This window comes from Microcaecilia unicolor, chromosome 2, assembly GCF_901765095.1.
Source record: "Microcaecilia unicolor chromosome 2, aMicUni1.1, whole genome shotgun sequence".
Taxonomy (NCBI): domain Eukaryota; kingdom Metazoa; phylum Chordata; class Amphibia; order Gymnophiona; family Siphonopidae; genus Microcaecilia; species Microcaecilia unicolor.
Window position 1 is genome coordinate 434745551 of NC_044032.1, and position 23277 is coordinate 434768827.

Sequence of the window (23277 nt, forward strand, 5' to 3'; positions counted from 1 at the left end):
ATCACCTAGAGTGGAGAGTTTAGAGAATGAAACATTGTAAAGATTCTGAGCAGAGTAAAGTTCTGTGCGGCACAGCCAGGGTTTTTTTGCAGCCATTACGCACTGGTACTTTGACACGTTTTTTTCAGCATTCCAAATAATCCCTCGCCACTCCCTTTGATTTCACAGGCAAAATATCAAACTTTCCCCCCCTGTAACCCATCCCCTTGGTGGACCAGCAGACAGCTAGGCTTGAACCTATGATCCTTGCATGGGTGTGGGGCAGCTGCCTTCCAGATAAGGCTATTGTGGGTCACCTAGCTAAGTGGCCAGTACAGGCTGAACAAAAGACCTGGTTACATTGCCCAGTAAGGTTGCCTCAGCATGGGTAGCACTACCTTTTTTCCCTAGAAAACAGTACTGTACATACTATTATCTGTGAGGGCAGTGGGCATTAGTGGAGGTCACACAAGCAGTGTTGGAGTGGAGTCCAGTGCTAGGAGGCATATGTGACAGTTCTCACAATCATGTAGGTGTAATTGAGAACCCATGTGAGTGCCTCTGCATACATTTCTGGGGATTGGAGGGATAATGATTACAGTATGTGCATAGGTGTGGTGCAAACATCAGGCTGTGTGTGTGTCTGCATGCATTCTATAACCTTATGTGTTGAGCAGAGATGTTATTGTTGATGGTACTTACCTAGCAACCAGGCATCCCCCAGGAGACCATTGGCACAGTCCTGCCCCAGCCAGGACTGATGCAGAATGAAAGCATCGTGGCAGGAACCTGGGAATCTGGCACACACATCAGTGATAAGGAGCTTAGCATTGCAGACTACCTACATATTCATTGAATGGAACATCTTTCTTCCCAGTTGGTTTTAGGGTGGTGTATGTGCAGTCTATTGCCCCCAACACTGAGGGAAACCCAGAAACACCATAAAACTCCCTTGTGGTCTGCTGCCTTTACTCGGGGTGTGTGGAAAGGTGACATACGCAGATGACTGAGCAGAGCTTGCAGGAAGGAGTCAATACAATGGCACGTGGCAGACTGTGTGGTGCTTTTAACAATGTGCTGGAAACTGCCAGTAGCCAGAAAGGTCAGGGTTGTGGTGACCCTCAAAACCACTGGCAAGGCACGGCTCCTCAAGATGGGGGCCCCAAGATCATTTCTGAACAGCTCACAGAGGTCAACAATGGAGGCTCTATTAAATCGGGTTCACTAAAATGCCTCTTCCTCTGTGAGCTGGAGGCAACTCACCCTCAGCCTGTATACCCTGTGGACCTTGTACCTATGTCTCCAATGCTGGGGCTGCACTAGGACTTGTCCTTGGGGCTGTGTTGGGGCTTCTCCTTGGACCTGCGCTGGGGCTTGTCCTTGCTGCTGTGCCTGCAGAGATGTCATGAAGAGCTGTCCTCTCCTCTGCCACCTCTGCTCCGCTTCCCTTGTCGTCTGGTTTAGCTGATGGTATTGCAACCATGGAGAATGCATGGCGGAGAGTGCAAGCCAGGTATATGAAATATAACAGGATAAAAATGAAAACTGGGAATAGTGCATTAGCAGGTTGTGACAGAAAACTGGTTATTATAAAATGGCATTTATTCCCCTTATAACTTTGTCTTGCTATTATAATCTACTGCCTAACAGAATAAATAGTTGTATAATAATAGACTAAAATACCCCAACAGTCATATGCCAGCAAGCCACAGTCACAACATTCCTCATGTACCCCCCCCCCCATCCCTCCCCTTGATGCCTACCATAGCCCACCAAATGGATGGTACTCTGAAACTTTACTGAGAAAGAGGCATAATGGCAGACTATTTGAATCTGAATTATAGCAGCTTCACATACCTATTACTGGGTTTAGCTGCTACGAGTTAGACCGGAGTATTCAAAACCAGAAAAGAGATATCCGGCAGAAAACCAGGCCTATATATAACCATCTATATGACAGACGCTGACCGGACACACCACACTGAATATAGCTTTAGCCACCAAATTCATAAGCACGTCTCCATCACGCCCTGTCACACCTCCAATCTTAGTCGGCTTGCAGAAGCCGGTCTCCACGAATATCCGGTTGTCCGTTGCCTACTTTGGCCAGTTTGGGCAGATATAACCGCTTATGTACTGATTTTTTTTTTATTTATCATTTTACTTAATTACATTCACATTTATCACATAAATGTAAGGAAATACAGAAATTAATATAAAAAGGAAAACATTTTCTCTCAACAATATATATTTAAATAATTGTCCACAATTGGAAGATCTAAGATCAGGAAAACAATCTCAAAGAAAATAAGAAAAACTCAAAATGGTTAATCTTACACTTCACATTTTCTGATTTTGACCACTAATCTACTGGCTATAATGAGACAATCTTCCACCTAGAAATGACCAACAAAATCTTTGATGAGTTTCAGATGGGCATTCAATTTTTAATTTCTATTAGAGGACGGCACTGTGCGACACAGGTTTGCTAGTCTGCTTTTGATGTTCAAAGGATCTGAAAGTTTAGATATGGGGTAATCAATATAATGATTCTGTTTTAACCCTTACCTTATGTTGTAAACGATATATAATAGAACTCTGATGCTGAAAGAGAAATGCAGGAAGCCAAACTGGCAGACAACTCATGCAGTGTATACCAGGAGGGTAATGTTATAAACTTTTTTGCATGTAAAATGTGATTTACATGTGTAAAAGGCCTCTCATAAAACTAAGTCATGCGTAAAATGATTCATGATACGAGTTGGCATGTACTTGTAGAGTAGGCGTACTTGGAATAAGTTTGGATTTCTGTGCGTCTTTATAAAATAGGCTAAAAGACGCTTTTCTACAGCCTCCCTAGGTACCCTGTTGTAACATTACCCTGCAAATGCATAGATACAAAGACTCCCAGGTCATAGGACATAAACCAGGGAAGTAATGTAAGGAAATGAGAAATAAATGAGGCAAGTAGTCTGGAGATACTCAGTTTTGGACAAGAACAATATTTTGTATCCAGAGGAAAGCATGGGATATGGGTAATTAGCAGACTTCCAAAATGAAACTGCTAGGTAACTCGAGTTGAGCATTTTGTTTTAAAGCCATGTGTCTCTTAACCACTGTTCACAACCATAATGTACACTTGGATGTGAACTGTAAGATAAATAGTTTCCTCCGAGATTGAATAGTGCAAATTGTCCAACTGGATATTTACACAGTGTGTAACTCAATTTATCTCTGATTTAAGGCATAGGCCCAAGTGCCGTAATGAAGCAGCTAAAAGGATTTTTGTACTCACTTAAAATCCCAATGGAAGAAAAAAATAAGTTATTTCCCTGTATATAAAAATGTTAACAATGCATGCTTTGAATGTTCTATTAATTTCTTTGAGCACAGGATAGGTGCCCACCTTTCAACACAACATGTAGTGTTAAGGAGACTACCAAGTTCATTTAAGAGCATGAAAGAGTTACTGTTCAATATGTAAAATGATTTGTCCCCAGTGAGTCTGAGCTTAATGGCACTGTCAGAGGCACAGAGCTGGTAATGATGCATCTACATGGGTAATTCAGCCCAAGTGAGGAAACGGAGACAGGAAACTTTAATTACTAAACCTTAACTGCCTATCTATAGTGAAGTGAACTTGATTTTAGTGCATAGCTTTATCTAACTAAATCATTCTCTGTGGGGTCCTTTTACTAAGGTGCGCTGAAAAATGGCTTGCGGTAGTGTAGGCGAGGGTTTTGGGCGCAAGCAGAATCATTTTTCAGAGTACCTGTAAAAAATGCCTTTTAAAATTTTTTGCCAAAAATAGACGTGCGGCAAAATGAAAATTGCTGTGCGTCCATTTTGAGTCTGAGACTTTACTGCCAGCCATTGACCTAGCGGTAAAGTCTCACGCGATAACCTGACAGTAATGACCTATGCGCATCAATGCCACTTGGCGCGCGCCCAATACACGAGTCTGAAAATAAAAATTATTTTTTGGTTGCACGTATCGGACACGCACCAAAAATGAAATTACTGCAAAAGCCAGGCGGTAGCCAGGTGGTAACTCCATTTTGGCGCATGTTGGGCGCAAGTAGACGCTTAGCTTAGTAAAAGGGCCCCTGTAGATAGCTTTGATATGTGTTCATGAAATGTGTGTGGTATATCAAGTGTAGCAAGAAATGAAATGAAGTTATTCAATTCAGCATGGCTAGAGGAATAGAGAAGGGGAAAGTATAATGGGTACATGATAAGAAGAACAGGATAGGAAGAATGCACAGGTTCCAAAACGTTTTTGTCAATAACAGTTTTTCTGATAGTCTTTCTTTGTCTACTCTGTTCCCCAAGGTTCAGCTCTTCCAGCTCTCTTATCGAATTTTTACCTCTTCCTATATATAGATTTAATTTACATTTTATCAGTCAAGAAAGGTTCATATTCACATTCAAAGGATCATCTTTCATTGGGTCTTCCTTCATGCAGAGGAGTACATTTTAAGAGAATGTTGAATAGTTCCTTTTTCTACCTAGCAGTTCAATATTGAAATACTAGTAAAAAAGGCCCGTTTCTGTCAGAAATAAAACGGGCGCTAGCAAGGTTTTTCCTCGGAGTGTTTGTTTGAGAAACAGTGTGTGTGAGAGATGGAGTGTGTGTGTCAGAGAGAGAATGAGAGAGAGAGTGACAGAGTGTGTGTGTGTTTGTGTGAGAGAGAGAGAGTGTGAGAGACAGAGTTTCTGTGTCTGTGTGTGTTTGTGGGTGTGTGAGAGAGACAGAGACAGAGAGATAGAGATTGTGTATGTGTGACAGAGATAGAGTGTGTCAGAGAGAGTGTATGTGAGAGACAGAGAGTGAGTAAGTGGCTGGTCTCAGGACCCCCCTCACCCCCTCCCTCTCCCCTGCCCCCTGCAGCCACCCATGTCTAACAACCCTCCTCTCCCCCTGCCCCCCCCTGCAGCCACCCATGACCAGCGACCCTCCTCTCCCCCTGCAGTCACACATGTGCAGCGTCCCTCCTGTCTCCCCTGCCCCCCCTGTAGCCACGCATCTGGTCTCAGGACCCCCTCCCCAGCTCCCTCTCCCCTGCCCCCCCTGCAGCCACCCATGTCCAGTGACCCTCCCCTTCCCTCGCCCCCCCTCTCGGTGCATCACCCAAGCCCCTCCCCCCCGAAGCACATCAACACCCCCCCCCCCCCCGGGCACATCAACCCCCTCGCCACCCTCAGCTGCCAATGGTAACGCTGTCTGGCCGCTGCTGCTTCTCCTGTTGAGCAGCAGTGGCCACTACGAAAAGAAAAAACCCCATAAATGTTTTAAACCTGAAGCGCAGCACAGCAGACAGCCATCAGGTATTGGCTGTCAGCTCTGCAGCTACTCCTCCTCTCCCCTCTCACGTCGCTGCTCTTCCGGGGTCTTACTCTAGGGGCAGTGACGTGGAGGCGAGAGGAGGAGCGGCTGCAGAGCCGACAGCCAATGCCTGATGGCTGTCTGCCATGCCGCGCTTCAGGTTTAAAACATTTATATATTTTTTTCTTTTTGTAGCGGCCACTGCTGCTCAACAGGAGAAGCAGCAGCGGCCAGACAGCGTTACCATTGGCAGCTGCGGGTGGCGAGGGAGTTGATTTGCCCGGGGGGGGGTGTTGATGTGCTTCGGGGGGGAGGGGCTTGGGTGATGCTTTGGGGGGAGGGGCTTGGGTGATGGGCCGAGGGGGAGGGGTTGTCTGCGGTGCCGCGCTTGTCCTGTTGCAGGGAGCGACGCACTGACAGCTGATTCCCAGCTGTGAGTGACGTCTGCCTGGCTACGGAGCCTAGCTCAGCAACTGCAGGGGCCACGGACACAGGCAGCTACTTTAGAATGTTGGTGGTGAGAATTATTATATAGGATGATTCTTTTATTTGTGAGGCAATTATTGTTTTATTGTGTAAACATTTGAAATCTTTCTTACTTCAGAAATACTTAAAGTATCTTAAGTGATATGAAATTTTATTCTTTGATTGAAATTTTCTTTAGAATATATTGTTTGCTTTTATGTTTTATTTTGTTAGCTGTATTTTCTTTAGCATACATGGAGGGGCTTTTTCAAATTGACTCTGTCAGACTTTGGACATTTTGCACTAAACTTCCCAAATCCAAATAGTAAATATAGCAGGCAAAGTGAATGGGCTGTGATGGCACTACTACACCAGCAGCCACCAGTGCAGCTTTGTAAGCAGGAGGGGGGGAGGGTTAGTGTGCCCTAAATGCTAAGAAGCCCATAGGCATAAAATGGGGTTTTTAACATTTAACACATGCTAATTCTGTTAGCGCATGCTAAGCTTTAATAAAAGGGCCCCTAATAAGGTGCTACACATCTTATGTAAAAATGTAATGGCACAACTAAAGTCAATTGTAGAGCAATGTGACTGTAAAACTTAGGACCAGTTCCTCCCTGCCTCCTCTTCTGGCAGTGCTGTTTCCATACTGGTTATAATAAATAGCAAATTTACACAGGCATAACTGAGTTTACTGTACATCTGTCTTCAGTTTCATTGCTAACTTTATTCTATTCACTCATGTAGACTGCTTTCCCCCAAAATATATATATCCAACATTCTGAGGCAAAGCTCAGGCAAGGGCGTGCCATGATTACTTTCAACACTAATGAATTTTACAATGTTCCCTTGACAGTGGGGTAAGAAAACGAATGAGATAAGATTTGGCTAAAATTATGACATTTAACTGAAGCAGCACTGCCTTAGCTGAGTGAAATCCATGTTCTTCAGAGCTCCACCACACTGTCTTAGCTGGAAATCAAATCCACATTGTTCAGAACTTCACCGACATGATTGCATTTCAAGCTGAAGCTGTGCATCAGGGTAAATGTATAACAGCATAGGAGTTAAACAGCATAGGCAGCATATGAGTTAACTTGTGGTCCTATCACATTTTTCAAGGCTTTACTGAGCACAACTTCAACAGTATTAAAGTAAAAATCAAGAGGCTTCTGATCTTTTACAACAGACACTGGCTGACTAGCCAATTAGTATTCTCATTAGCTGTCATGCACAATAGAGTCCCAGTCAGAAGAGAAAGAGAGCCATATGTTGGTTCTTTAAAAATTTTTTCTAAGTGATTTGAATAAGTTTATGATATTTTGAAGAGGTGGTTTTTGGATGATTAATATATTATAATGATATATCATTAAATGATATTCTTTTGGATATAAACTGTCAAGATAATTTTTTAGATAAGTATGCAGATCTCACATTTTAATTGAATAGTGAATTGATGGATGATTCATGAACACTTTACAAAAATAATGTAAGGATCAAATTAGGAAAAATGGTGCAGGTATTTGATAAAATTTGAATCCAGTATTACTCACTTTCTGATGATCTGGTATTACAGAATAGCATGTACTCGTGAATATGTATAGATAGATAGATAGATAGATAGATAGATAGATAGATAGATAGATAGATAGATAGATAGATAGATAGATAGATAGATAGATCTACATCTCTCTCTCTCTCTCTCTCTCTCTCTATATATATATATATATATATATACACACACACACACTCGTATATAACACTGTGTCTGGAAGAAATGAGCCCTTTAAACATTTTGTAATAACAACCTTGAACCTTCACCAAATCAATTAAACGTTTACGTGCACGAAGTGACATCTATTTGCGCCATAAATTGCATAGGAATCCCTGTCCCATTTAAGAGATTTTTAATTTTTACAAACTGCTGTCACAAATCTCAGTTTCAGACATGACTTAATTACTTACTTACTCGCTGATGTCATCTGTGATGTCATTGCATGTTGATAAACAAACAAAATGTTGTCAAAAGAAGATCGAGTTTTAATTAAAATATTCAGAGCTGAAAAAGGATATGATGCTACAAGATCACATTTAAACATTAGGACTGTTCAGGTTGACATTAACCCCCAGATTATATATAGTGTAACTTGAGCTACATGCGCAATTCAGGTCATATTCTGTATTGCACACGCAACTTAATTATTATAACAAGTCAATCAGTGCTGATAATTGCTAATAAACAAGAAATTATTGACACTAATTGGCTTTAATTAGAATTAATGCACACAATTTGCTAAGCTTATTCTATAAAGTGATGCATGTAAATTCTAATGCGTGTGGAGTTCTGGTACACGATGGAGCTGAGCATACATGTGTGCCCTAAGTTCCTGCTCATCCCAGCATAAGCCACTCCTGAACCCTGGCTCTCAGCACCATATCTGCATTTGTTTGAACCATATCGGTTTCCCTGCACCTTTGGGTGTCCCTGGGACCCTTCTTTTGCTCAGGGCTGGTGATGCCACTTTGGAGTCATCAACAACTACATGAAAAGAGATAGCCAGCATCTCCAAAGATGGTGCAGGTGGCCAACTGTCCTGCGGCGATGCTCATTGGTGAATTCACACAGGAGATCTCCAAAATTGTTTCAGCATCTTTGGAAGATAAGCTCAATAGAACACATACCAGTATTGAGGAGATTCATGAGCATTTTGACGCACACCATTGATGGCTCAAGGAGGTGGAGATGAGGGTCTCGAGTTATGAGGACCAGACCAGAAGGCTCGAAGACCAGGTCTCGTGACTGCTTACAGAAAACTCCTGGCTTCTGGAGTGCTTGAAGGACTAGGAAAACAGGAGCCAGAGGAATAACCTGCACCTTATTGGCTTTCCAGAAGCAGTGTCAATATTCAAGAAATGGTTCCCGACACAACTAGGCCTAGAGGACCCCACACAGCTGTTACTTGTGAGAGGGCACACAGGCTTGGGCAGCTGCCCATGCGGGACCTGCGGCCATGACCAGCCATTGCCAAAATTTTAAATTGGGCAGACAAGGAGTGCCTTATGCGTGCATATCGTCATCATGGTACAAAAAACAGAAACCAGTCTTCGCAAGGAAATCAACAAGAAACAAAACAGCAAGGATGACCAACAAAAGCAAAAAACAAAAAACAAAAAATATAAAAATAAAAATAAAATATATATATATATAAAAAACGTCAAAATTTAAAATTAATCATAAAATATGTATTTAAAAGATGAATCCATCAAAATCAAAAAATTACATAAAAAAGACGACACTTTGGATGTAAAAATGAAGAATCAACTTTATTAGCAAACTGTTTGGCTAATAAAGTTGATTCTTCATTTTTACATCCAAAGTGTCGTCTTTTTTATGTAATTTTTTGATTTTGATGGATTCATTTTTAAATACATATTTATGATTAATTTTAAATTTTGACGTTTTTTATATATATATATTTTATTTTTATTTTTATATTTTTTGTTTTTTGCTTTTGTTGGTCATCTTTGCTGTTTTGTTTCTTATCGTCATCATGGCTCATTGGATTATGATGACCACAAGGTACTACTTTTCAATGACTATTCCCCCTAAGTGGCGAAGAACTGTAAAAAGATGGTGCCCAAATGTTTGGGACAGCTGAATGGGAAGATTCTCTCTTCTCTTCTCTTCTCTCCTTTTTCCCTGCCAAATTGAGGGTCCACCATGATGGGAAAGTACTCTATTTGAACTCATTAGAGGAAGCCCACTAGTTTTTGGAAAGGATTGCCCTTGTCACTGAGGAACCCAATATCTTCATCACAGTTTGTAGTTGGGGAGGCTTTCTTTGGGAGGGCTTAGGACTCATTTTGTTTTGTGTACTTGACTATAACAGTTGACCCAACAGGGCCCTTGAAAGTGGACAGACTTAGAGTCTGGACTGATCTGCAGACTCTCTTTTCTTTTGTGGCAGAGGTTCCCTGCTTTTGCCATTCCTACGGGGACTAGAGATGCCTTTTCTTGAAGGAGCAGAAGCTGTTCGGTTCTCTAGGCCTATGTGTGTTTGTAGTGGTGGGTAGGGTGGAGAGGGGAAGTCGGGTGGGGGGGGGGGCTTCTTGTTGCAAAATGCTTAAGACTATCAACCCATACTGGTTGCTGTTTGAGCTCTGTTTTGCCTTTTTAACCACATTTCTTCTCAGGAGTTGTTCTCATTTTCATATGGTTGTGCACTTAATAAAAATAGATTTCACCCTTCTAATGCGCACTGGCAAAAAGGCGGCAAGGCCATGGACGTGGGATGGGCAGATCAGTCGCATTTCTAAAAATTATGTATGCTGTTATAGAATACACCTGCTTTGTGCTTAAGTTAGTTGCCTGCGTTTACACTAAGTTTTACTTGGCATAAATTCCCATGACTAGATTTAGTTGCGTATTCTATAAACTATGCCTAAAATTAGGCATATTTTTTTTCGGCAACGATTTTTACTGTGCCATATATAGAATCCAGCCCTAACTGTGTTGGAAACTCTAACTTTTGCAGGCTGAAAACCATTGGGTAATAGAGGTCCCTAAAGTATTGAATCTACCAGTGAAGCCGATGTAAAGGGGAATCCCTTGGGGTATGAGAAATCCCTAAAGTATGGAACCCCTCCTGAAGGTAAAGAGAGTAGAAGGTAGAAACTGCTGCTTTGTGATTTAACTGTGATGATGAACTGAATGAACTGCTTCTATTTGGAATTGAACTACTGCTTATTGTGCACTGGATAAAGAGCCCAGACTGGAGCTGACTGGGAGCCTGTATTGAATCCTGATATGTGCTGATAGCCTGCTGCTTAAAGGGGACTATTTGCCACACACTTTCAGGTGGCTTATGTGTGCTTAAGATGGAAGGTGAATGCTGCAGTTGGAACTGTGTATCAGGTCTACTAGAAACCTGCATGGAATAAAGTCCTTAAGACTGAAGTTGCTGGTGTACATTTATTTCTTGACTGTACCAGGAGCCGTGGCTGCAGGAGATTGTTCTATCCTTGGCTGCACCTAGAGGTCCCTGGTTACAATATATACATGTATATGTATGTGTGTGTGTGTGCGTTATGAACATTTATGTGTGTGTGTGTGACTGGCAGGTAAATGGTAGCACCTATTTTTGTCCAAACAAAAAAAAGAGCACCACGGGCCTTTAAAAATGGAACACAGTTCTTTAATGAATGAGCCTTGACAAAAAAAACCCGACACGGGCCGTGTTTCGGTGACTAGCACCTGCGTCAGGGGTCACAGTGATGACGTGGAAAACTTGGGGAATAATTCGAATATATTCCTCTACAATATATTATTCCTTACCCCACGTCTCATGTAGTAAAAGCTACAAAGCACCAAGGCACTTTCACTTTCTGTATCCAAATGGATGTATATGTATGTGTGTGTGCGTTATGAACATTTATGTGTGTGTGACTGGCAGGTAAATGCTAGCACCTATTTTTGTGCCATTTTGCACATACTTTGACCTACTTTAGGGGGAGGTACTCTTAGAGGCAGGCTTTGTAATGTCATACTTTTGCATTTTCAATGGTATTCACATGTGTTAACTTAGGAAAAAATATCCACAGAAATTTTTAGGTGTATTAATGTGTGGATACTTTTCCTGGAATCATTTTCAAAGAAAAAAAATGTACATTCTTTCACTTTGAAAATCCAGGAAAATTTGTGGGTAAAAGTACCTGTCAACTTTGCACTCATCCCACTATTCTTAAATTACCTCTGAAAAGATCACAGTTCAAGGTTCACTTTTATTTGATATACTGGTTTACAATAGAAAAAATAAGGGAAGGAGAAATGGGACATAAAAGGAGCCTAGATTGCAGTTATCCAAAGAACATTTGCACTAAAAAGAAAACAATAGAATAAATGTTAAATACTAAAACACAATATGGAGGGTGGTAGCATAACAAAAGAAAGTGCTAGGATGATACAGCTGCTGGGTACTGCCCAAATAAGAGAGCCAAATAGTCTGGGGAGTGGGGGCTTTCAAAAAGAGGTAAGTTTCAAAGATTGTTAAAAAAAATTAAAGAAGTCCCTATACAAATAGCCAGGGGTGGGTGATTCCATGGGGTTGGGGCTATAACAGAAAAAGAGGACTGGTGTGCAAGATCAGAATTGTGACCCCCCCCCCCCCCCCCCCCAGGAGAATGCCTGTGCTTCCAAGCAGGAGATGGGAGGATCTCCTGGGGGTCAATATGGTGCTTGGAGCTGCAAAAGCTGGCCAGTTGGGTGATGGGGGGAGCCCAGCCCCAGGAAGTGGGGCAAGATGTTGAATAAAAGGGATTGTGTTTAGTGGAGAGAGGTCTTTGGTTGCCCAACCCCTGACGAGATCCTGAGTACTGAGGGGAAATCCCGGAGCTGAGCAGGTGGACTTTGGTGTGGCTACATACTGGAATATCTTGACATTACTTATAAGGTCGTGTCAGGATTTTGTAAAATTTAAGAAAATTTTGCAAACTTACCTTTTTCAAAGATCTGATCTTCCATCTTCTAATTTGTTATAGTTATATTGTAATGATTAAGTCTAGTCTTTTTTTTTTTTTTTAATTTCTGCTGAAGTATTGTAATTCCCAGATTTTCTGATCTGGTTCTCTTCTCATTCTAATCCACCCTGAACTGTTCAGGTAGAGGCGGACTGGAAGACCCGCAATATCATTACAGATATTCAATCATTCACTCCTTTCTATTTGTTCCTCAAATGAGATGGCTTACACGAGATCATCACCAATTTGATCTGTGAGCTGGATGATGGTGGTTTCCGATGTCAAACCTCAAGCTGTTATATTCTTCTCTATTGTTCTTTTCTGTTTCTCTTTGCAGTGGTCCCTTTTATGCCATTGATCTGGTGTCAGGTATAGCCCAGTTCTGAACAGTGTAAAAGACGGCATCTGGCATGCATGCCCATGCCATCTCCATCTTTTTTTTTTTAATTTAACCCAGCTCTTGGATTGAGATTCTTCTTCTGGAAGGCACTTGGGCCTCTGTTTACTAAGCCGCATTATAGGCACATTAACATTTATAATGCACATTAACCATATATGCGCATTAACTGTGTATGTGCCTACAATAACCCTATAGGCGCCTACACAATTAGCGTGCATGCTAATTGTAGGCGCGTTAAAAATGCTAACGTGCCTTAGTAAACAGGGCCCTTGGTTTGGAAAGCCAGTAGCTTATGAGCTATTCTTGTAATTTCCAGAATGTTGAGCCATATAACAGCATGCTGAGGACGTTTCTGTTAAAAATCCTTAGAGTTTTAGTCCAGATGGTCTCCAGCATAAGAAAAGGGCAGATTGGCTTTGCTGATTCTTGAGTTGACTTCTCTCTCAATGTCTCCATCTGCTATAACCTTATTACCACATAGGTGAACTCACTCACTTCCTCAATGTCATTGCATTTATAGTGACAGGCCTTAATTTGTGTTCTGATTTATTTTCATCAACTTTATGTTGAGATAGTCACATTGGGAAGCAAAAACGATTGTGCGATCCATGAAAGAAAGACAATCTGTGAAAGAACAGCAGATGTTCTCCCATGCTGTTTTATAGCAGATTCTCAAAGACATTTATATCACATCCTGTACACCAGATTTAGACTAGAAAAAAAAAGACTTAACCCTATAAAATTGCTTGTGTAGACTATTATACAACATTGCCCAGTGAGCTTTATTTTATTTTATTAAATGGGTTTTTAGATATGGTAAAATGTATTTAATTTCCTTTGCCTGAAATGTTTCCAAAATGCTGATCACATCACACTCAATATTTTTAAATCATTCAGTATACTGGATTTTCAGAACTATAGTAAATGTTTTTGGCTTTTCCAAGTACAAACAGATCTACATTATACTGTAATGCTGCCTTTTTTTTTTTTTTGCTAGATTACTCACCCAATTTTTATTTCAAGAAAAGAAAGGAATTAAATGATATCATTTGTCTGGCTTAATTCCCATATCCTGCTTTTTGTGAAAAAGATATTTTATAAAAGAGAGAAATATGTTTTTAAAAATTCATAGATTGCTTTACCCCTCGCTGTTTTAAGTACCATATGAATGAATAGAGGCAGGTATTCGGGTTTTCCCAAATAAAAACTGTGCTAAAAGGGTGTATTCAAGAGGTATTTAGGCCTGACAAAAAAACCAAATTGCACAGCTTGAAAAAAAAGTTTTGACATATGCAGAAGGTGAACTTAATATAGATATTCAGCTAGTAATTTCTACACCACTCCAGTCCAAAGGCAGCCCACAATGGGTTATTCATCCTCACATTGCATGTTTTTGTCCATCTTCCAGAAGCCTCAGTTCTGAAAATATTAATTCCTGCTTAGGGCAGAACTAGGTCTGTTAAGGCATTTCTTTTTTTTTGCACAGCTCCATTGGGGACACAGTCTGGTCAATAGACAAAATGATTTAATCGGCTAGAAACGGCCGCCAGCCAGATAAATCGCTTGTTTGGGGCTCTCCACTAATTTTCGGTAACACTTAACCGGTTATTACCACTGAAAATTAGCAGCGTCTAAGTGAAAACTGGCTATTTTGGGGGTATTCTGGGGGCAGAGTCAGCATTTGGCTGGTTAAGTACCAATATTCAGCACTTAACTGGCCAGGGTAACTGCATAAATGGGATCAGATAAAACACAGTCCTATATTTATAAGGCAACCCATGGCCAGTTAAGTTCTGGATATCAACTTAACTGGTCATATGTTAGCTGACGCTGCATAAATTAAATATCCGGGAATAACGCCGGTGACAGTCAACATGTTGCTCATTGCCCCTGGCTGAATATTGACCCTATGAGAGCATTATTTTCTCGCCCTCCTTTTAGAAATCATGATACTGGGCCATATCATCTTTTTTCCTTTCACTCCTTTATATTCTATTCACATCGTTTTGAAAGAAATGTCAGAACAGCTGTCCAATAGAAACAACATATCATGATCAGGTTAAATGGCATTTAGGGGCTAGTATTAAATAGCACTTATCCAGTTATCAGGTATTGCTAGCTGGATGTGCCAGTAAGTGGGATATTCAGCAACTGACCACTTCAGTGCAATGCCAACAGTGCCAAGGCAGTTTGTGGGTAGAGCTTGGGCACAGCTGAAGGTTATCTGATGAGCAGCAATATTCATGACCACTAAGCAAATAGTTAACAGCCTTTCTACTGCCCTAATTTTATCCACTTAGCTATCCAATTAGCAGTCAGGTAAAAAAACTGAAACAAAAAGACATTCAAATGAATGCACACCCTTATTTACAGGAATATTTTAGGGAAAACATAGCACCAATTTATAATACTCTCAGTCACAGCAAAAGAAATGGCCTCCTTTGTTTTATGTAGATTTTGTTTCAGAAGGAAATATTTTTACTTTCCAATGACCAAGCATTTTATTTCTGTGCCCAAAAAACATCAAAATCCATCTTGTGCCTGGTTCTGAAACAATGTCACCGCCATTTTTAAATACAAAACCTTCCCAGACAGCAGAAAACTGAAACAACTGTCCCATTGTGACTTTCCAAACTCTTAATGGCGGTCAAAATAGCTTCCAAGGGAAAAACCAGAAGAACACTGAGAGGTCCCTTTTACTAAAGCGCGCTGAAAAATGGCTTGTGGTAGTGTAGGCGCGGGTTTTGGGCACACGCCAATCCATTTTTCAGCACACCCGTAAAAAGGTATCTTTTTTTGCCAAAAATGGACGTGCGGCAAAAATCAGAAATGCCGCGAGCCCATTTTGGGTCTGAGACCTTACCGCCAGCCATTGACCTAGCCGTAAAGAATCCGGGAGGTAATGACCTACATGTGTCAAATGCCACTTGGTGTGCATCTGATACGCATGCCCGAAAATAAAAAATATTTTTCAGATGCGCGTATCGGACGAACACCAAAAATGAAATTACCACAAAAGCCATGTGGTAGTCAGGCAGTAACTCCATTTTGGCGCACGTAGGTGCTTACGCGGCATAGTAAAAGGGCCCCTATCTGCTGATGTCATAAAGACGGCACCTCTTTCAATGCAAAACTGACCTTTCTCCACTCTTTCACACCCAGTATCTTGCTACTGTAAGAGAAGGATCAGAGTGAAGTAGTGCAGTAACTCTAATCTCCACTGCACCTGCAGGGGTTTTCTCCTTGGCTGCTGCACCACTATCATCATCAGGCAGCATTTGTACCACTGACCCATAACGATACAATCCCAGCGGATGGAACTAGCACTGAAATCACACCTACAGCCAGCTAAGAGCTAAGCTTACTAAAGTGTTCTGCCATGTTAGCATGTGCTAATGCTCATAATACGTGTTTCTATTAAATAGGTTCATTACATAATGTTATTTCATGTTAGTGCATGGTAATGCATAGTACCTTACAGTAAACCTAGCCTCAATTTATAAACCCACCCCAGGAATGCCTCCAACCTGGCCTCTATATTACCCAGCTAAATTAGCGCAGCTTGTGCTTTTAAATGTACAAGTGCCACCAGTAGTGAGGCCATATTTTTAACTAGGTAGATTTTACTTTGCTAAAACCTGGATTTTAACCAGGTAAATGATTTGAATATCAGCCCCTTTGATTACAGGATAATATACAGCCAGCACCAGAACCTTCAGCACTCTAGCAAAATAAAGCAGTTCAGATCTTTTTCTAACCCCAACACTTTGCAGAACAGGGACTGTGCCTCTCTGCCTGACTGACGGAGTGGGAGGATCCAGCCCTTGAATAGAAATCTAGGTTCATATAAATACCCAGTAGGGATGGGCAGCCAGAAAATGTTTGTTTTGTGTTGTTTCCTGTGTCATTCCCAGACTGTTTGTCTAATTTGTTTTTGTTTGGCTAATTTGTCATCATGGAAGCAAGATGATTCAATGCGCATTCTTTCAAAAAGTGTGTGCAGTCTTTTCCCAATAGTGCATGCATGTATAGCGGTTTGCACATGTGCAATGGTTTGGATGAGCATGTTATCAGGAAAAGAGTGTGCCCCTTTGGAAAATAGTGCACTCTTTCAAAAAGTGTGTGTGCATTGCTAACAAACAAACAAAACCTCCCACAATATAAGAACTAACAACATGGGATATGATATTGACATATCCTATGTTGTGGTAAAAGACAGCACATCCTTAATACTCAGCCCAGTGGAGGGTTTTATGTCTTCAGCTCCTTGCCCCTGGCCATTCCACCAGCGTCATATAACGGGACTCACCATCACTCTTAAGCTCCAAGTAGCAGCAGTTTTTTTTAATAGTGAAGAAGGACTCTGAGACAAACAGTCACTGACCCTGAGAAGTTAGAAGTGGAAACCAGCCTATAAGCCTACCAAGTTGCTGGGCTGCTTCCACAGTGCACAGGTAGACACCTTGTCCTCCACCACTGCCACAGAAAGGCAGATGGAAGAGAAGTCAAGAGGTGGTATGTAATATAGCTGGAGAAGGAGAACATCCAAAGTAATGACTCTGGGGCCGATATTCAGACCACAGTAGTTAGCTGGGCTGACTCCCACAGCTGGCACTGAGCCCAGATATTCAATGCCGGGCCATTTCCAGTAACCGGCATTGAATATCTGGTTTATTTTTGACTGGTTTAAACGTAACTGGCCCAGCCAATATTCAGCAATGGCCAGTTACGTTTAAACCGGCCAAAGAAATACCTGCTAGTTAGGCAGTCTAATTTGGCCGCCAAACTTAGCCAGTGATGCACTAAATATTAGCGGATAGCTGGTTATATTGTGCAATATAACCAATCATCTGCTAAGTGCTAACCAGTAATACTCAGCGGGAGATAACTATTGATCTTCCACTGAATATTGCCAGATAGCCGGTTAAATGCCATTTAACAAACCAGAAGCCATTCCTGGCCGGTTAAATGGTTTTAAATATCGGGTGGTCTCTATCTTCCAGACTTTCTGTACAGTCCTCACAGAAGTGCTATCTCAAACACTAAGCTAGACTGTCAGTTAAATCAGAGTATAGAACATCACTATGAAGACTCAACTCTTGAAACAAAATCTTCTCTAATGCAAATCAAACAAAAGAAAATGACGTACAGTTCTGAAGTGTTGAACAAGAGTTTCTGCCCAGCAGATTGGAGTCTGTCTCTACCAGCTCTCTCTTTCTCACTGCAAAGATAAGCTGGGAGCTTTCAGCACTGGCTGAAGAGTGGATGTAAAAACTTTTAAAGAGGTGAAAATTTGATGATATTACAAAGCTTTTGAAAGGCTCAAGCAGCAAGCTACAGTGTTAGATGAAGTTCATAAAGAAGCATGCTGCAGACAGATTTATTTCACTCAAAGGAGAGATAAGGGGGGCAAACTACCCAGAAAGCTCAGGGAATCAAGCTAGCCAATAGGGTGAGTCCCATAAGACAAAGGGAACTGGGTCACATGCTCATAAAGAACTTATCTCAGAGAACCACAGAATGACAAAGATTTGTAGTCTTGTCCTATTTATAGGCACAGGGACTAAACCTGGCTATAAGCAATGTCCAATGTACATACCATATCAACAAGAAGCATCCTGCCTCCATGCAAACGGGGGCAGAACACTTCCCTCTGGAAGGAATCAGCTATACTTTGAGACGATAAATAGGAAAGGAGAATTAATCAGAAAACTATTGCACACTCGAGGCAAGTGTGAGATATAAATGCCCTAATATAATGTAATGTATTGTGGATTTTTTAAAGTGTTAACTTCTAATTTGAGCAACTTTACTGGAATAGACTGGGAGATGTAAATAGTTGTTGGAAATATCCAAGTTGAAATAAACCCTCTGCAGTTTGAAGCATACCTGTGAGGACTAGTTTACTGACTGTAAGGGGAAAAAACAAAAACAGGTCCAAACCTTGACTGCATTATAAGCAACCTTGTGATATATCAGGCTATGTAATATGGGTCTGCAGTGTAAATTATTTTAATTAATTTGCCAGTGAATAGTCTTTTGTTGCTTATTTAGAATATATAAATGTTTATTATTTTTCATTTAGGAAAGTATTGTTTGGACACTAAAGTTTACTTTTAGTACCATAAATATGTACTTAATTATACAGCGAGTCATAGATTATGTAGCTGCAGATTTGCCAAATCCAAATCCTCCAGTGCTTTATTGAAGAAGAAACCAGAGCTCTCGCCAAGCCAACAGTAGTTTCTTACCCTAGAATTAACTGTTTTTCTTTCGCACTAACCAGAACCTTATATTTAGATATATGAAATTTGCAAAAAGATAAAATGATAAATGTCTCAGGTGTTGTCTGTTTGGATGAGAGGGTGGCCTAAATGCAGTTGTTTTGTTTTGTGTAAGTGGTTACATTTTCTCTGTGTAGATAAATCATCCTGAACAAAACAAATTGCTTTGAATACTATACTTCATGGATCGAGGTTGATTAGCTGCAGGATCGGCACAAGATCAAACATAGAAAATACCAGAACTGTCTGGACAAAATCTCATATGAGTTAGGGGAGAAGAGACACATTTAGGGGGGGGGGGGGGGGGATTTATCAGTGTGGGTTACCATTGATATATGTTACTTTACTGTTAACCCCAGTTATTGGTAACTAGGAGGAGGCCTTAGTGCGCCCTTACACATGTCATTCCTGCGCGCTAAGACTATGTTTAACACTGGGGTAAAATGGCTGATTTGCTGATTTTCAATAATGGCCATGCGCTAATGTTGGAGATGGCCAAAAATGGAGACAAAACTACATGACCAATTGGAAATCCTTTATTGGCTGACCTATCACGGCTGTGTTTTGGAACTATGCCTGTGTCAGGAGTCCTAATAAAAACATCTATCTATCTATCTATCTATCTATCTATCTATCTATCTATCTATCTATCTATCTATCTATCTATCTATCTATATACATACACTTAAAACACTTACGTTGTAAACATGATCTGGCCAATTTTCAGCCTATGGGAGGCAGGCCGGCTCACTGTCGCGAGGAGTCTGGATATTCAATGCTGGGCCATTTCCCGTGACCAGCATTGAATAGCCAGGTGGGTTTTTTTCAGCCGGCTTAAACTTAACTGGACAAGTTAATATTCAGCACTGGCCAGTTAAGTTTATAGCAACCAAAGATAGGACTGCTATTTAGGCAGTCCAATTTGGCCACTAAATTTAGCTGGCAACGTGCTAAATGTTCACAGCTAGCCAGTTATATTGCATGATATAGCCAGTTAGCTGCTATGCACTAAGAAATAACAATCAGCGGAGAAAACTAACTATCTCACAGTGAATATTAGCACTTAGGGTTAGGTTTACTAAGCGGCGCTCTGGGTGCGTTAGCATTTTTAATGCACGTAAATGGTTTATGTGCATTAAATGCTAATGCGCCCATATTAATGTATAGGTGCGTTAGCGTTTAACGTGCCTTAAATTTACAGATGCGTTAAAAAGCTAACGTACCTTAGTAAACATACCCCTTAGCCGGTTAAGTGCTATTTAACCAGCCAAGAGGTATTCCTGGCCAGTTAAATAGTACTGAATATTGGCTTGAATGAAAAAAAAATTATTTTGTCTTCATTAATAATTAGTAATAAACAAATCTAATATAAACAAAAAAAAAAGAATGCAAAAAAGATCATAAATAATCAACAAACTGGAACTAATAAATAAAAAGAAAATAATATAAAATAATAATGATTGATAGACCAAAAAACACATAAATTATAATGGAACAGGTATGTGTACCAAACTCAAAAAATCCAAATTGTGTAGAAGTTGTTTCAAATGGTAAAGAGAAAAACAGTACAATCTGGCTTTAAAAGACATAACAAGACTAGCCATACTACAACTTAAAATATACCATGCTAAAGGAAAGAAAGAAATGAGAAAAGAGGAAAAAGGGTAAAAGGGAAAGGAGGGCACCACAGAAAGGAAAAAATGTTAGGAGAGAGGGAAAAACATTTTGTAGGCGGTAGGGACTTACGAGCTAACTGGTTAGCATGTGGCAATGTAGCTGCATTAACCAATTAGTGCAATAGATGGGTAGCACACACACATGACAAAATTACTGTGCCCTAGATCTCACACAGAATGTATATGCCAAAACTTATAACAGTGGCACATCCCTCCAACAGTGCATTTGCATATACATTTCCAGCCAGTGGCTAGTCACCCTCAGCAGGCCCAGGACCCATCCTGTGTGCAGGTATGGAGACAAACCTCTGAGGGGACAAACACCATGCTATCTTATTGGCCATACAGTTTATTCATGTCCCCCAAGTAACAACACACAGCCCCAGCCTGTCCCTGTACCTGCATAGCATTCGCCAGCTGCACTACTATACTAGCCGTGTATGTATTTATTTATTTTTTAGGATTTATTTACCGCCTTTTTGAAGTTCACTCAAGGCGGTGTACAGTAAGAATAGATCAAACATGAGCAATAGGCAATTACAGCAGTAAAAATATTCGAAAACAATATAAAGTATGGCATGGTATACTAGCAACGTCAACACAATACTTAATAGAACATTATAATTGGTAGTGAAGTGTAAGGCAAAGTTGTAACATATAGATGGGTAAGAAAGTAGGAAGAATTAGAAAGTAAGGTGACTGATTTGAAGAAAGTTGCACATGGAAGAGTGCATAAACATGTCCCGCTGCAGAATGTGCAGCCCGAGTCAATCCTTGTGTGTGTGAGTGAGACTAACAAGTTAGTTACTTCTTCCATTAAAGGCTTGGTTGAAGAGCCAAGCTTTCACCTGCTTCCTGAAGTACAGATAGTCTTGTGTTAAGCGGAGCCTTTCAGGCAATGCATTCCAGAGTGTGGGGGCTACTCCGGAGAAGGCTCGCTTGCGGGTATCACATCTTGTAATGTCTTTTGGAGAGGGTGTAGTTAGTGAAAGTCCTTGGGAGGACCTTAGTGTCCTTGGCGGTGTGTGGAGGGCCATCCTATTCTTTAGATACTCAGGGCCATTTCCTTTCAGGGCCTTGAAGATCAGACATAGAGTTTTAAATTTAGCCCTGTATTGTACTGATAGCCAATGAAGTTTTTGCAAAAATGGTGTGATGTGGTCACGTCACTTGCAACCTTCTCTGAATCTTGCTGCTGCATTCTGAATCAACTGGAGCTGGTGCAAGGCCCTTTGTAGTCAGACCATTGTATAGTGCATTGCAGTAATCCAGTCTTGATGTTACCATGGCATGCACAACTGGGATAAGATTTACCTTCTCGATATAAGGAGAGAGGCAGAGTAGCTGTCGCAAATAGTAGAAGCAGCTCTTGAAGGTTGCTTGGATTTGGGGAATCAGAGTAAGTGTTGAATCTAGCTGTATTCCAAGGTTCCTGACTTGTGATTTGAGGGGGAGTTCATACTTCCCAAAAGGGATTTTGATGTCAGGTATGTATCCACTTGTGTTAGGGACCCAGAGAAGCTCGGTTTTACTTGGGTTCAGGCAAAGTTTGTTGAGTTTAGCCTATTCTTGAATTGATGTTAGACAGGTAATCAGTTTATTCAAGGCTGTAGGTAAGTCAGGTTCAATGGGTATGAGTAGCTGCACATCATCTCCATAGATGTAGAATTGAGTGTCCATTGACTGAATCAGCTCAGCTAGTGGCTTGAGGTAGATATTGAACAGGATAGGTGACAGTATCGATCCTTGTGGTGAGCTGTTATCAGGCTGCACAATGTGGGTGGATATGTATCACTGCAATCTCTCCTCCCAGTTCCCTCTCCCAGTAGGATGCGTTGAACTGAAATGCAAATTTTTTTCACACACAGACCACCCTGCAGCTGCTCATCCCACTGCCCTGGACCAGCCACCTGCAGCTGCCCATCCTGCTACCCTGGACCAGCCCCCTGCAGCCAACCATCCCATTGCCCTGGACTATCCACCTGTAGCCACCCATCCCACTAACCTGGACCTGCCACCTGCAGCCACCCATACTGCTGCCCTGGACCTGCCACCTGCAGCACCAGCAGCCAGTGTAGATGTGCAGATGAAAGGGGAGGTGTGGGTGGATCCAGAAGAATGGGAAGTGCACCTCACCTCACCACAGGGGCTCACCTATCAGGAGGGCCAGGAGAATAATCCATAAAGGGATATGCCCCTGCTGCAAAGGGAAGAAGGGGATGAGAACAAGCCCCCCCCCCCAGACTGCAATAACAGCACCCCCCCCCCCCAGCCATGGTAGCAGAGCATAGTAACATGGTAAATGGTGGCAGATAAAAACCTGTGCAGTCCATCCAGTCTGCCCAATAAGATACCATATGTAATGAGTTTATGATGTGATACTTCATATGGATACCTGATCTTGATTTGTCCTTGCCATTTTCAGGGCATAGCCCTCCCTGGCAGGCACCCAAGGCCAATTCTTGCTACATGTCACATGCATGCACTGTGACCTACAGCAGGGGCTTGCAGTTCTGCAGGCCAAACTCCTCCTCAAGCTGGAGGAGGTAAGGATGCTCCGGCAGGAGCAGCAGCAGCACCACCAGCCTCTGTCTCCAAAATAAATTATGACAATGGACACATCTGTACACA

The 23277-nt window shown here is 41.4% G+C and overlaps 1 long non-coding RNA gene across 1 annotated transcript; it reads left to right on the forward strand.

The window, feature by feature from the left end:
- Positions 1-600: 600 nt before the first annotated feature.
- LOC115463146 lies at positions 601-19908 on the forward strand. The gene is made up of 3 exons (XR_003941007.1): positions 601-612; positions 11717-11719; positions 19824-19908. It is a non-coding gene; the product is annotated as an uncharacterized LOC115463146 (long non-coding RNA).
- Positions 19909-23277: the final 3369 nt, after the last annotated feature.